Source organism: Mytilus trossulus, chromosome 8 (assembly GCF_036588685.1).
Source record: "Mytilus trossulus isolate FHL-02 chromosome 8, PNRI_Mtr1.1.1.hap1, whole genome shotgun sequence".
In the NCBI taxonomy this organism is placed as follows: domain Eukaryota; kingdom Metazoa; phylum Mollusca; class Bivalvia; order Mytilida; family Mytilidae; genus Mytilus; species Mytilus trossulus.
In genome coordinates this window covers 3689180-3701730 of record NC_086380.1, presented here as the reverse complement: position 1 = coordinate 3701730, position 12551 = coordinate 3689180, and the positions used below count along the sequence as shown (strand labels likewise).

Here is a 12551-nt window from a genome sequence, read left to right as displayed (position 1 = left end):
TGTAAGCTACTATAGGCTACTGTACTGTCTTCAACAATGAGCAAACCCTATATGATAGTAGGTTATAAAAGACTATAAATGATTGTATTTGCTCTCTTCATTGGTTTTTCTATCATGTCAATTGTTAAAGTCACTGAAAGTTTTGTTCTCTTTGTTTACTGGTTTAAATAACAAACCAAACAAGCCTGTTGTAATCTAACTTCAATATTGACAATGGTCATAGTATGATACTGTTTAAAAGTCACAATTTTAATAAACTTTAATTTAATATTTTTTGAATTGACTAAAAATCTAATTAATGTGTTATGAATCACTTGTAATCTTTATCACCTTCCGACCAATCGGACAATGGGAGATAATTTAGTTTGTCCAGCCAGGCGGAATATAGTGGACATTTATCTGTAAACCATCCATGATAAAATCTAAACTCTGGTGACCCCCGCCTAAAATGTTCAACTTCATTTGTTACCTTTAATTACCAAGATACCTGACTGTAGAGCTTAGAAAAGAATAAAATTGTAGCGTGACTTGAAATTAGCCCAACGGACTACGAAAATGTGAATATTTTATACGTAAACTGTGTTTGCATGTAACATTCTCACTTACAATAATGTATGATTGAAAAAAATAATTTCATTAACACCCTGTAACAAAGATGGTGATGGAGTGACATTTATTAAGTTGATTGGGAATTGAATTACATAGAGTTAACATGTACAGGTATGTTGGTTAATTATTGAGTAGGAAAATTGATGTTTACCTGAAACCTCTATAAGGAATTAAGAAAAGTGTGAAGATGGAATAAAAATTTCCAAGAAAATCAATCAGCACTGACATGATTTTTGCATTGCTTAAATCTATACAGTGGATGTGAATTTTTCAGTTTTATAATTATTTTGGATTTATATCTTTGGAAGTTATATATGATATTTTTCTTTGGACAAATGTGAAATATTGATAATCTTTTTTGGAGACACCTTTAGCAATTTGACATTGCAAACTTGATATAAGTTAAAATGATGCTTAATTGTGGATTTAGCAAATGAAACCCTCATAGTCATAGCAGGTAAATTTAAGAGGTAGTCAGATATATAGTCAGGATGTCTAGTACTATGGTCTTTGAGCATTGCTTTGAGTGTAAACACAGTTAGATAGTCAAGTCTGTAGCAAGGATGGCTTTGAGCAGAGCTATTTAGAGTAGTGATTTCATGACTTTAATGGTCTTGTTTTTTTTTGGATATAATATCTGTCATCAAAGTGTGAAGGTAAATTATTGAGATAGCTGCTCTGACATTATACTTTGTGCTTATCTTTTCCAATTGATTCTTTCTCATCAACCTTTCTGTTTGAAGGATGTTAGTAAGAGTTTTATTGATTAACAAGGTGTTTAATGACTTCTTTATTGATAGGATATAAAACAATAATAGTTCTTGACCTATGAAAAGTGGATGGTCTTGATAGCAACCTATTACCAATTATTGGTATGGCAGATGCAACAGGTAACAAGGGTCACAATCTGCTGACATGATTGAAGAATCTTTTTTATTGTAATGGCAATCTGGACAATTATAAGACAAAAATCTGCTGTGTAGACTATAGGAAAAACAATTGTATTGAATGGCAAACAAGAACACATTTCCTACTGTTTCTGCTGCAGTGATAGCCCATATTAAGGTGTTAATTAGATATAATATATAATTTATAATGCCACTTCAAAAAAAAAAAGTTTAGTGATGTAGAAAAGCATACTAGCACATTGTATTAAGATATTTGGGGTGTTATGCAAAAAGGTTGAGAAGCATTAAGTATGTTGATAGCTTTTATATGCCTGTTTACTGGACATAATATGGTATCCATTGTTTGTCTGTCTGTCTGTCCGTCGTCAACATGTTGGAATAAAACTAAAAATTGCTTTAACCAGTTTTCATGAAACTTTGGGGATGGTTTTTATCAAATAAGGGGTTTTATTCATAAGAGGGGAGGAGGTTATTCCAGTGATTTGTACAATAACTCAAAAATGCTTTTGAGCAATTTTCATGAATCTTTGGTATATTATTTTTATTAAATTAAGAGGTAGAGTCTTTCATCATTGAGTTCTGTTTATTTAAAAAAAAACACCAAATTAAAATGATAAGTGGTTTGGTCTTTTGAAGTTAGTAGATAAAAAATTTATACTTTTAATTAGATAAAAGTACTGTATTACATACATTTTATGTTTGAACACAGAAGTTTTTTTTGTATTGAAATACCTAATTAATATGACTGTAACTCTCCATCTAACGGAAGTCAGTCACTTTTGATATAGTACCTCCCTGGTAAAGGAAATCAATTAGGCTTCATGAGATTTTGTAGATTCTTCACAATGTATGAAATAAAAAAATAATTTCTACCATTGGAAGAAAAAAATATCAGTTTTATGGTAAATTTTGGAATAGAATGCTTAATGCATTGTTACAGTATTAATTAAAAAATAAAATAAATCGATTTCAACTTCATTGAAATTGCTGTTCTGGCACATTGGTTTTATAAGGAGAAAGGAAATGTTCTATCCGTTACATGGGGATGATATTAAATTTTTATAGTAATGTGATACTTTGTTTTGTGACTGTAAATGAATAACTGCGGCGTAAATATTGATTATATATAAGGTAAATGATGAGAAAAGCTACTAAGTTTTAATATATTTAAAAGGAGATGTGATGTAAAGCTTAGGTCAATGAGACAGCATGCATAAACATAACAACACAAAAACCAAGCAATAGCTAAAGGTAACAATGCACTTTGCAAATACTGCTGTTTCACAGACACCTCTTTTTGGGAAATAATAAATATAAAGTATTTATAAATTGTTTGTTTTGTGTACGTACTGGTTCCCAGATATGATCTCTAGTATGAGAACACGTTTATTATAGCACAAACTTGGAATTCTAAGAAAGATCAAAAGTTGAGGGGGGTACTACAGAATTATAGTATAAGTTAAAGTCATTAAAACTAATTATAGATCTAGCATTAAACCAGATTTCTTTTAATGGTTTGTTATCCTGAAAATGCATGGAATATTTGTGTTTGGACATAATGTAAACAAAAATAAATCAATTTTATATTTCGTGCAATAAGCTGCCCAGTGTCGACTGCTCAATCTTTTATGTAACAAATGGGCTGATATCGCATTTAACCATTGTTGTGACATCAACCTATTCATCTACTGTGAGTTCTTTTTCAAGAATCAACACTTATATCCATAGTATCTATATAATGGAAATATTCTATACCAATGTTTCCCCAAAGTCACTTTGTCCTGTTGATCACACCTCTAGAAGATGGTTAGTCTATGTGTGAGATTTAAACTTATGAATGGATAAACCCCTGGAATGCTATATTTATAATTCATATTTTAATTTTATGATCTAATCAGATATAAGAAATCTTAACAGTTCTTTAATACCAAAATTATTAAAGGGTTAATATGAATCACTGTATATATCCATGATTTTATGTGGTAATTTAAATATCATTTTTTATAATTAGGAGTATAAAGATAGGTGTAGGGTGTATTATTATAGGGTACATGTATTTCTCAAATATTAAAAAATCTCAACTCAATTATTTTTTATCTCAAATATTTGAAATTTATGAATGGGATCAACAGATAATTATTTCACTTTTAAAGCCTGCACTCTATATCTTTTGATATCTATTTGGGAGTGGAGAGAAAAGACAATAAATTACCAATTCACAAAGTTAACATGGTATTTTTCACATATTTAAATTCACCGAAATTCACTGATTTTTTTTATTATTGATCAACCTGTGATTCAACTCAGTTATTTTCATCACAAATTTTTGAAATTTATGAATGGAATTGAAAGATACAAATCAAAATGTTTTAACTGTTTACAATATATTCATTATTGAATGATTGCATCCTGAAAACTGACTGTGCAAAACCCTTGTTGTAGTCAAGGTCGTTAAAAACCACCCTCATCACATCCTGAACTCTATACCTTTCGATTTCTATTTTAGGCAGGAGATAAAAAAAAGACAATAAAAAAACCCTGATTTGATCTATTATTATTGTCTAATTAATTTACTTTATTTGTTTTGGGTGACTGCTGACGTATTTTTTTACCCAATCTTATCAGGATAATGATTATTAATTGACAATAAATGATAATTATTCTTGTATTTGTGGATAAACTTTCATTAATTTATGACACCAAGTGGAACATTTGATAGTAACAGGTCAATATTTATTAATAAAATCATTGATAGTATTGGAGATGTGTCACATCATTTCTCAATCTCAAAGTTTGGACTGTACAAGATATTGTTTCCAATATAAATATTGGCGCAAGGCCAAAAGAAATGGGTGAGATAAAAATGCGTTATCGGTCGGTATTACAAGAAAAAAAATACAACACTATTTTTTTTCTTTTATTTTTTATCCCTGATAGATTGTGACAACTATCTTTTGAAAAATTTGCTCTGGTTTTCGGACCTGACAGTTTTTTTTAGGTGACTTACCTTAGACTTAAATATGTGCATGTCTCAGACCTGGGACAAGTACATTTTTTAGCACAATAAGACAAGATGTGATATAAATGGACATTAGTTCTTTGAAAAATGAGGGTATCTGACTTTTATGATTTTTGAAAGCGTGGTTTGTTTGAGGGTTTTTAATAGTATTAATATTCACACATTTGGACTTGAAAATAAAAATATATGTATATTTGGATGCTAAATTTTATAGTTGGATGAACCAATGAAATCAATGAGCTATGATTCCCCATCAATTAAATAACTTTCACCATTATGAATTCATGCAGAAAATTATGATATTATAGGACAGAGGAGTTTTATATTTATAGATTATATCTACATCTTGCCATTGCACTTCATTGCATTGAACGGTCAAAATCCTTGAGGGGTATAACCTGTATATAAAAGTGTAAATTTCAGATTTTTGGAAATTATTCTCCGCATTATAAGCCTAAAAGTATTCGTTTCTGTCATGAAGATACAATTATAACCTTGTTTGAGGTCCCCATCAGAGCTTGGGGATATGTTACTAATATGATGAAAGCCAAACATATTACACAGTAAATGTTGATATCGACACCTGGATGACCCAAAGGGGTTATGCTTTGTTTGATAATAATCAAAACAGAAAATCAGGTCAATTTGCTTTTATCAGGTCTTAAAAGGTCATAAGGACCAATTTAGTACAATTTTGTTAATTTCCATCTAATTGAATTGTTTGATAAACATCAAATCTAAAAATTAGGTCAATTTCGCTATTATCAGGTCATAAAAGGTCAAATGGACAAATTTAGTTCAATTTTGTTAATTTCCATCTAATTGAATATTTAAGGTTAATAGTTAGACAAGTGGTGATTCCATAAAATATTTCTTTGCTTTAATGTTCCAAGAATTATTTAAGCATGATTGACTCACTATCTATTACCGAACATCTTAGAAGATTAGAAATTACCCTATAATTTGATATATAAGTATTTTCAACTAAGTTTCTTGTTCATTAGTGTATTAAGACCTTTATTGCATACTCTTAGTTCTGAGTTATATAAATGAGTACTACATATGAAGATCAACTATTAAATAACTTTTGTAATGAACATAATTATGCTTGATGTTTGGAGTAAGCCAAGGCTCCATGTTGGGGACCTGATACTTTGACCTTTAATGGTTTACTTTTACAAATTGTGACTTGGATGGAGAGTTGTCTCATTGGTACACATTACCATATCTTTCTTATTTATATATGATATGACATAGGGGGATTAAGAGGGAGCCCTGGGGAGGGGGGGGGGGGGGGCGGGCCCAACCTTTTGTGGGAAAAATTTGGTTGATTATATAGGGAATCATTAAAGCATGACTGGAGCCCCCCCCCCTTAGGTCAATCAGCGTGCCCCCCTTAGGAAAAGTTCTGGATCCGTCCATGTATGAAGACAGATTATGTCAGTGATTTTGCAACTCTGCTAGACAAGTGGTGTGGCAATTCTTTGAAGATGCTCCTACTAAGTTGTGATTTAGTTTATTACAAGATTTAAATCCCAAGAAAACTATTTATTTCTCCCATTTATTTCAATGTTATCTAGAAAGTTTGAAACATCTTTAAAACACTCAATGAATAAAAAAAATTAAACCCCCAACCAAGAGAATTGTATATATTTTTCTTAGTTTGAAGTTTAGAGTATTATGATAGTTTTTAAAGAACCTGTTTTTCATCACTTTGTTACAAATGATTTTTTTGGTAACATACAAGTACTATATAAATAATATGAATGACTTAGGGTAGAGTATGAAATATAAGTTTGAACTGAAATCTGACATGTTACGTTTAATTATCTCAACTTGATCATGTTCATGAATATTTGAATAAAAATAAGAACACAAGATTTTATCGTCAAAAGTTCAACAGTCTTGTCGTAAACTGTACATGAATAAATGATTTATAATATGTTTATACAATGAAGCAATAAGCATCTTTTGGATTAGTTAATGCTTTGCTCTAATTTCAAATATTAGATTAAACATGTCTTAATTGTTTTAAAATAGCTTTAAATGTCTTTTGTCGCTAACCAAAAGGTCCAAACCTGGCGATTTAAAAGGCGAAATGGTTCCTTCTATTGGATTGTTTTACAAAGTCTCAAAGATTTCATCAGGGTCAAGTATTTGACAAAAATCACGGTTATATTATCCGAGTGACTGAACTCGATTACAAAACAAAGTAATTTTGATTACAAATTATTAACAGTTAATTAAATTTCTGGCACTTATCCAGTGAAGTAGTATTTATTCTAGCACTGAGATACAAGTTAACGGAGGGATGACTATATAAAATTAATTTGATTACAAATTTGAATTTTGAAATCTATTAATTTTTAATCTGTTCCATTCAAATTCATGTATTCAGTGAATGAATGCTGAAGTTTGGATAATAAGTGTCATCTTCCCCGACTCCCACTTTGATATTTTGTCCTTAACTTTTATGAGACGTCATCCTTCTGACATTTTGTAATTAAAAAAGATTTAAATTAGCATTAGTAATTAATAATGTGACAACTTTAATTATTTTTTTGATGATGTTAGCATATTTATTGGGTCACCCTGTCATAAAAATGCTCTAAAAAAATCTGCTTTAATTTTAGTGCAGAAAATTGTTAATCTGAAGATGATTATCTCCCTTTCATAGTTTTTTTTAGCATTGTTTAATTTTTGTTTTATGATGTTTGCTTATGGAGATTAAAAGAACAAATTACAAGCCCAAAAAAGTAATGAATTTAGGCTTAACCAAAATCCCCTAACCAGAGTGAAAAGTATGGTCAGTTCAACTTGAAGCTCAACCAATTTTATGTTGTTGTTTTTTTTTGCAACATTTAAAAAACAACAGACAAGAAGTTTATATGATAATTTTACATGTATCCAAATAAAGTGTGGAAATAAAAAATGTTATCAGAATTGATTTTAATTCAAATATTTTATGTCCGAGTTGAATAATGGTCCCTACTGTTAATTTGGATATCAACTAAATATCTCAGTATTACTAAAATAGCTTTGTTATCTTTTGAAATTTATTTTGTACTAAAAAAGTGTTGTTTTTATTCCCGCTCATTCATTGTTGTTGACTTGTAACAAATTATATTTAAACATGTCATACAAAAAATTAATTGAGAACTTAACCTAAAAAAACGAAATGTATTTTTTTTTACACAGTGACAAATGATGATAGATTAATATAATAATTCTAGATGAAAATTATAGCCAAAAATTATTTTTCAATGCCCTAAGGGACATGTGCTTGCTTTGTCTTTATGGTAGGTCAATAGCCAGACAGTGCTTAAAACAAGCAAGGGAATTAGTACACAAATAATTAACAAATCATTCCTGAAAGGAAACAATAACTTTTAAGTAAGTTGGATTTGAACTGACATTATTTATAGACATGATATACTATCATTTGTATAAACCTTGTTGCTTATATTATACTCTATTTATCATTCAGTTGTTTCTTGAAGGGAAAAATCAGTTCTTTTTTATATGAAGTTGGGAAACTAATAACTCCCGTTTGAATGGTTTTACACTAGTAATTTTGGGGCCCTTTATAGCTTGTTGTTCGGTGTGAGCCTAGGCTCCGTGTTGAAGGCCGTACTTTAACCTATAATGGTTTAATTTTTAAATTGTTATTTGGATGGAGAGTTGTCTCATTGGCACTCACACCACATCTTCCTATATCTATTAGAATAGTGACTGTATCAGCTATTTATGTGCATTATTGAGTTACTCCCCTTATATATATATTATTATATATAGTTGGCTTTCACATTATTTCTCAATTTAGGGTAAATTTTGTTGCTGTTTGAAAATGGACATGTGGCTCATTTTTTTGCATAATATCCTGAAATGTATTTTTTTCCTTTAAAGAAATGTTCTTTCAACAAAAGATAAATATTTTATGTCTGTTTTGATAAGGTGTCTGATGTAGTGATGTCAGACTCTGATCAATAAGTTTTTGGTGAAAGATTTGTATTAAGATATAAAGTATTGATACTTTCAAGATACTTTAAAAATTTATTGTCTTTCAATTTTGCAGGAATTTTGTTGTCTGTGGTGGATATAGTAGTTGTCCAATTAGTAATCATACCACATCTTTTTTTTTTAAAGAGATAAAAAGTAAGAGGTCTGATGAAAATGAAATCGTTCCATACCAAAAATATGTGCACATACGGTGACGTACCTCAAATTTAAAGTTACGTGTAGTTTACATATTTTTTCAAATTTTTCACATTTTTTACATGTTTGTATTTTACTAGGAAACCATGAACACATGAAATAATTTCGAGTATAATTAAACAAAGCCAGGCAATATTTTTGTGTTTTTTAAGGATTAAAGATAGTATCTGGGTAATTAAAACTGCATTTTATAAATCTGATTCACGTAAATTATATATTCGAAAGCCATAAAGTACATGTATGGCTCATAACTAAGATTAAAAATTAATTCCCCCCTATGTACCTCACAGTTATCCTTAAATTTGGATTACAATACAAGTATTATTGAATATGATAACAGTTATATTAAGATTACCCATTTTATTCGGGATTATTGCATGGATTTTCAGATTTATTTTGTACTCATATTTAATTTTAACGGATTTACAAATTGGTTTTTGGATTATGATATTGTGAAGATAAGCCAATGAAGTCATACTGTTGGCATTAGGAAGGCTTTTTGTCTGGGACTTGGTTCTTCATAAAGTCATTGTTGCTCCGAAGTGCATTAGTTTGTGTTGTGTAGTTGACCTTTTTTGACGTAGGATTATTTTAACTGCCACTTGTTCATGGTGGAGAAGAGAGGGTAAATTGAAATGTAATTGAATATTTTATAATATATATTACATAATTTGTTACTTATTTATGTATATTTGTACATTGTTAATGATAAGGGGACTATTCACTTTTGTTGTTATGTTGGGTAATATTATTCAGTTTCAACAAGGATTTGTATAGTTAGACTATACAAATCCTTGGTTTCAAGAATGAAATTTTGATGACTAAAATTCCAATACTAACAAAAAGAAATTCTGTCTTTGGATTAAGTCATTAGATTTTATTTGGTAAGGTTAAATTAAATTTTTGATAAAATTATAGATGAGACAGCTGGTATTCTTTTAAAAGATAATTGTTTTTTGTTTTTTTTAAATATATTTTCTGAATGTTTTGAGATACACATTTGATATATAATTTTCAGAAATATTAAGATTAAAAAAAAGGTGAATCGTCAAATGATATGATATTTTGTAATTTGAATTTAAAGAAATTTGCTTTAATAGTGTGGAGTTACTTCTTAAACTAACATATAACAGAAGATGTGGTTCAGAAAGTGCAAAAAAAATTACTTTTGTATAAGAAAAAGAGAAAAAAATCTTGAACTTATTCACTGCACTGAAAACATGATTCCCCATTCAAGAAATAATCACAAGAATGAAATTACAAGTGCAAACTATCATCTTACTGGTCTTTTATCATACTTACAAATCTTTTCAATGAACAAATTTAAAATGCATCTAATATGGTGCAGTTGGTTAATGACACAATTCAATATATACCTAATATAGTTTGTCTGGACAATAAGTATATCTATGCAATTATAAGATTTATAAAGCTATTATTACTGTGTTTTGTGTAGATTACATCACGTCATTAACTTAACTAGTTGGGTGTAGAAATAGAACTTTTTTGACTTAGAAATAATTAAAAGAAAAGTATAGCCAAGGTGCACTTTGGATTTCAGCCTTTATTCTATATGATTGAAGAAAGAAATTAAAAGAATAGCTAAATATATGTGTTACTTTAGGACAAGGCATCTGCAATTTTTGCCTGAACAAATTAAAAAAAAAACCAGATTCTTATAATTTTTTTTTTAATCCAACTTCTGAGTTTGTGCAAAACATGGTTCTCATCATTGATTTTTCATCACTGAGGGGGGTGAGGAGGGCCCTGAACCTGAAATCCTGGGTTTTAAATCCCGAAATTCCGTGCTTAGAAATACGAAATCCAGAGGTCACGAAATTAGAAAAATAGAAATCCCAGATCCAGACGGTCAATCACGAGCTTAAAAACACCCGATCCCGGAGTCCTGATAAAGGTCCTTTATAATTCCCCCTCATCACTGAAGGTAACAAAAAATTTAATATAGTTCTGATAAAAAAAAAGGAATATTTGTTAATTGAAAATAAAATCTGAGCTGTCCCCTGGTTGATGTTTGTCCTTCAAATATTTAAAAGATCCGTCACCAGTATATAATATATTTGTTTGGGGGCCAGCTGAAGAACACCTCCCGGTGCAGAAATTTCTCGCTACATTTAAGACCTGTTGGTGACCTTCTGTTTTTTTTTTTTCTATGGTCGGGTTGTTGTCTCTGTGACACATTCCTCATTTTCAATTTTACTTTTGTTTACTTCTTATTGTTTATATTAAGGTTGAGTAATGATTTTATTCATCTCAGACCATCATTTATGGTCCTGGGCCTGAAAATAAGACGGGGGTGATCACTAGGCTCTGATAATGATTGCCTGACCTTGACACCCACTATTTGTTTGTTAAGAAAAGTAACATTTTTGAGGTTTTATGAAATTCACATTTAAGTGTTAAAAGACCTAACCCTAGAATCATTAATTTTAAGTAACATAGTAACTTGCTTAGTAAACCATGCATAGTGTCAATCTTCATAAGGTACTATACGTTTGTGGTTATACTATTAATGTATTCATTTAAAGAAAAAAATATTTTACGTGTGACAACTGAAAGATGTATTATTTTGATACTTTGTTTGTTGTTATTTGGAAGAGAAGTCATCCTTATGCTTTTTGGCGGGACAGCATGTAATTTGTAGGAGTGGGAATAATTGATAGGTATATATCAGGTACATCAACAGGTGTTGAGGAAGGCAGGTCGTTAACAGATAAATCACCAGGTATGCTTGTAATTTAAAATATCAAAATAATAATGGTCTCCCAGATAATTGTAGGGTATAATAAGAGCAAATAAATTCAATGCCTATATGGTGGTACAACATTATTTTAGTTGAAACTTGAGAATCTTCTAACAGCTTATCAAGGTCATAAAAAAGTTAAGTTTTGTGATTCATCTTATCATTTGTGTCGTCAAGCCCACACAGCAGTATATCTTGTATAGTTTATGTAGATATGCTTCAGCTTTTGATTAGCTAATGTGTTATAAATAAGGTGAGACAACTTGTCTTGAATCATATTTTGAATTGAAACGGGAAATTTGTCAAAGAGTGAATAACCTAGCTGACCAAAGAGGAGAAAACAGCCCACAATGGGTCCCACAGCCAACAATGGGTCCCACAGCCACCAATGGGTCCCACAGCCACCAAAGAGCAGAAAACAGCCACCAATGGGCCCCACAGTCACCAATGGGTCCCACAACCACCAATGGGTCCCACAGCCACCAATGGGTCCCACAACCACCAATGGGTCCCACAGCCACCAATGGGTCCCACAACCACCAATGGGTCCCACAACCAATTGGTCCCACAACCACCAATGGGTCCAACAGCCACCAATGGGTCCCACAGCCATCAATGGGTCCTCAACAGAGCCAGAATATCCTGCACCAAGAGTGGGGCTTCAGCTGGCCTTTTAACAATAAAGTATACTAGTCCAGCAAAAATGTACAACACACTTAGACTAGTTTGACCATAAAACTAGTGGTGTTGTCACATTTTCCATTCTTGGGTTATAAATGTCCGTTTATAAAGTTACAGTTAAGCAGTGGCACTATCTGTGTCCTATGGACACATACTCAATTTATTTTGTTTAAAGTATACAAGTTGTAAATGGGAACAATTTGAAATTTATTGAATATGAAAATAAAGGAGATGTGGTATGATTGCCAATGAGACAAATAGCTGCCTGAGTTCAAATGAAGTGGATATAAGCAATTATAGATCACCATACAGCCTTCAACAATAGAAAAAACCTATATCATATATTATAGTCGGCTAA

General features: G+C 30.6%; 1 protein-coding gene across 12 annotated transcripts in view; it reads left to right on the top strand.

Annotated features, from left to right (window-relative positions):
* Positions 1-12551, top strand: part of LOC134728137 (muscle M-line assembly protein unc-89-like) — a 158454-nt gene that overhangs the window by 11955 nt on the left and 133948 nt on the right. Inside the window, exon 1 of one of the 12 annotated variants that reach the window (XM_063592589.1) lies at positions 9180-9388. The exons of the other annotated variants lie outside the window; for them this stretch is intronic. The gene's annotated coding sequence lies outside the window, so the exon portion shown is untranslated. Of the gene's footprint in view, positions 1-9179; positions 9389-12551 lie in introns of those variants that run through there. 12 annotated transcript variants of the gene reach the window in all.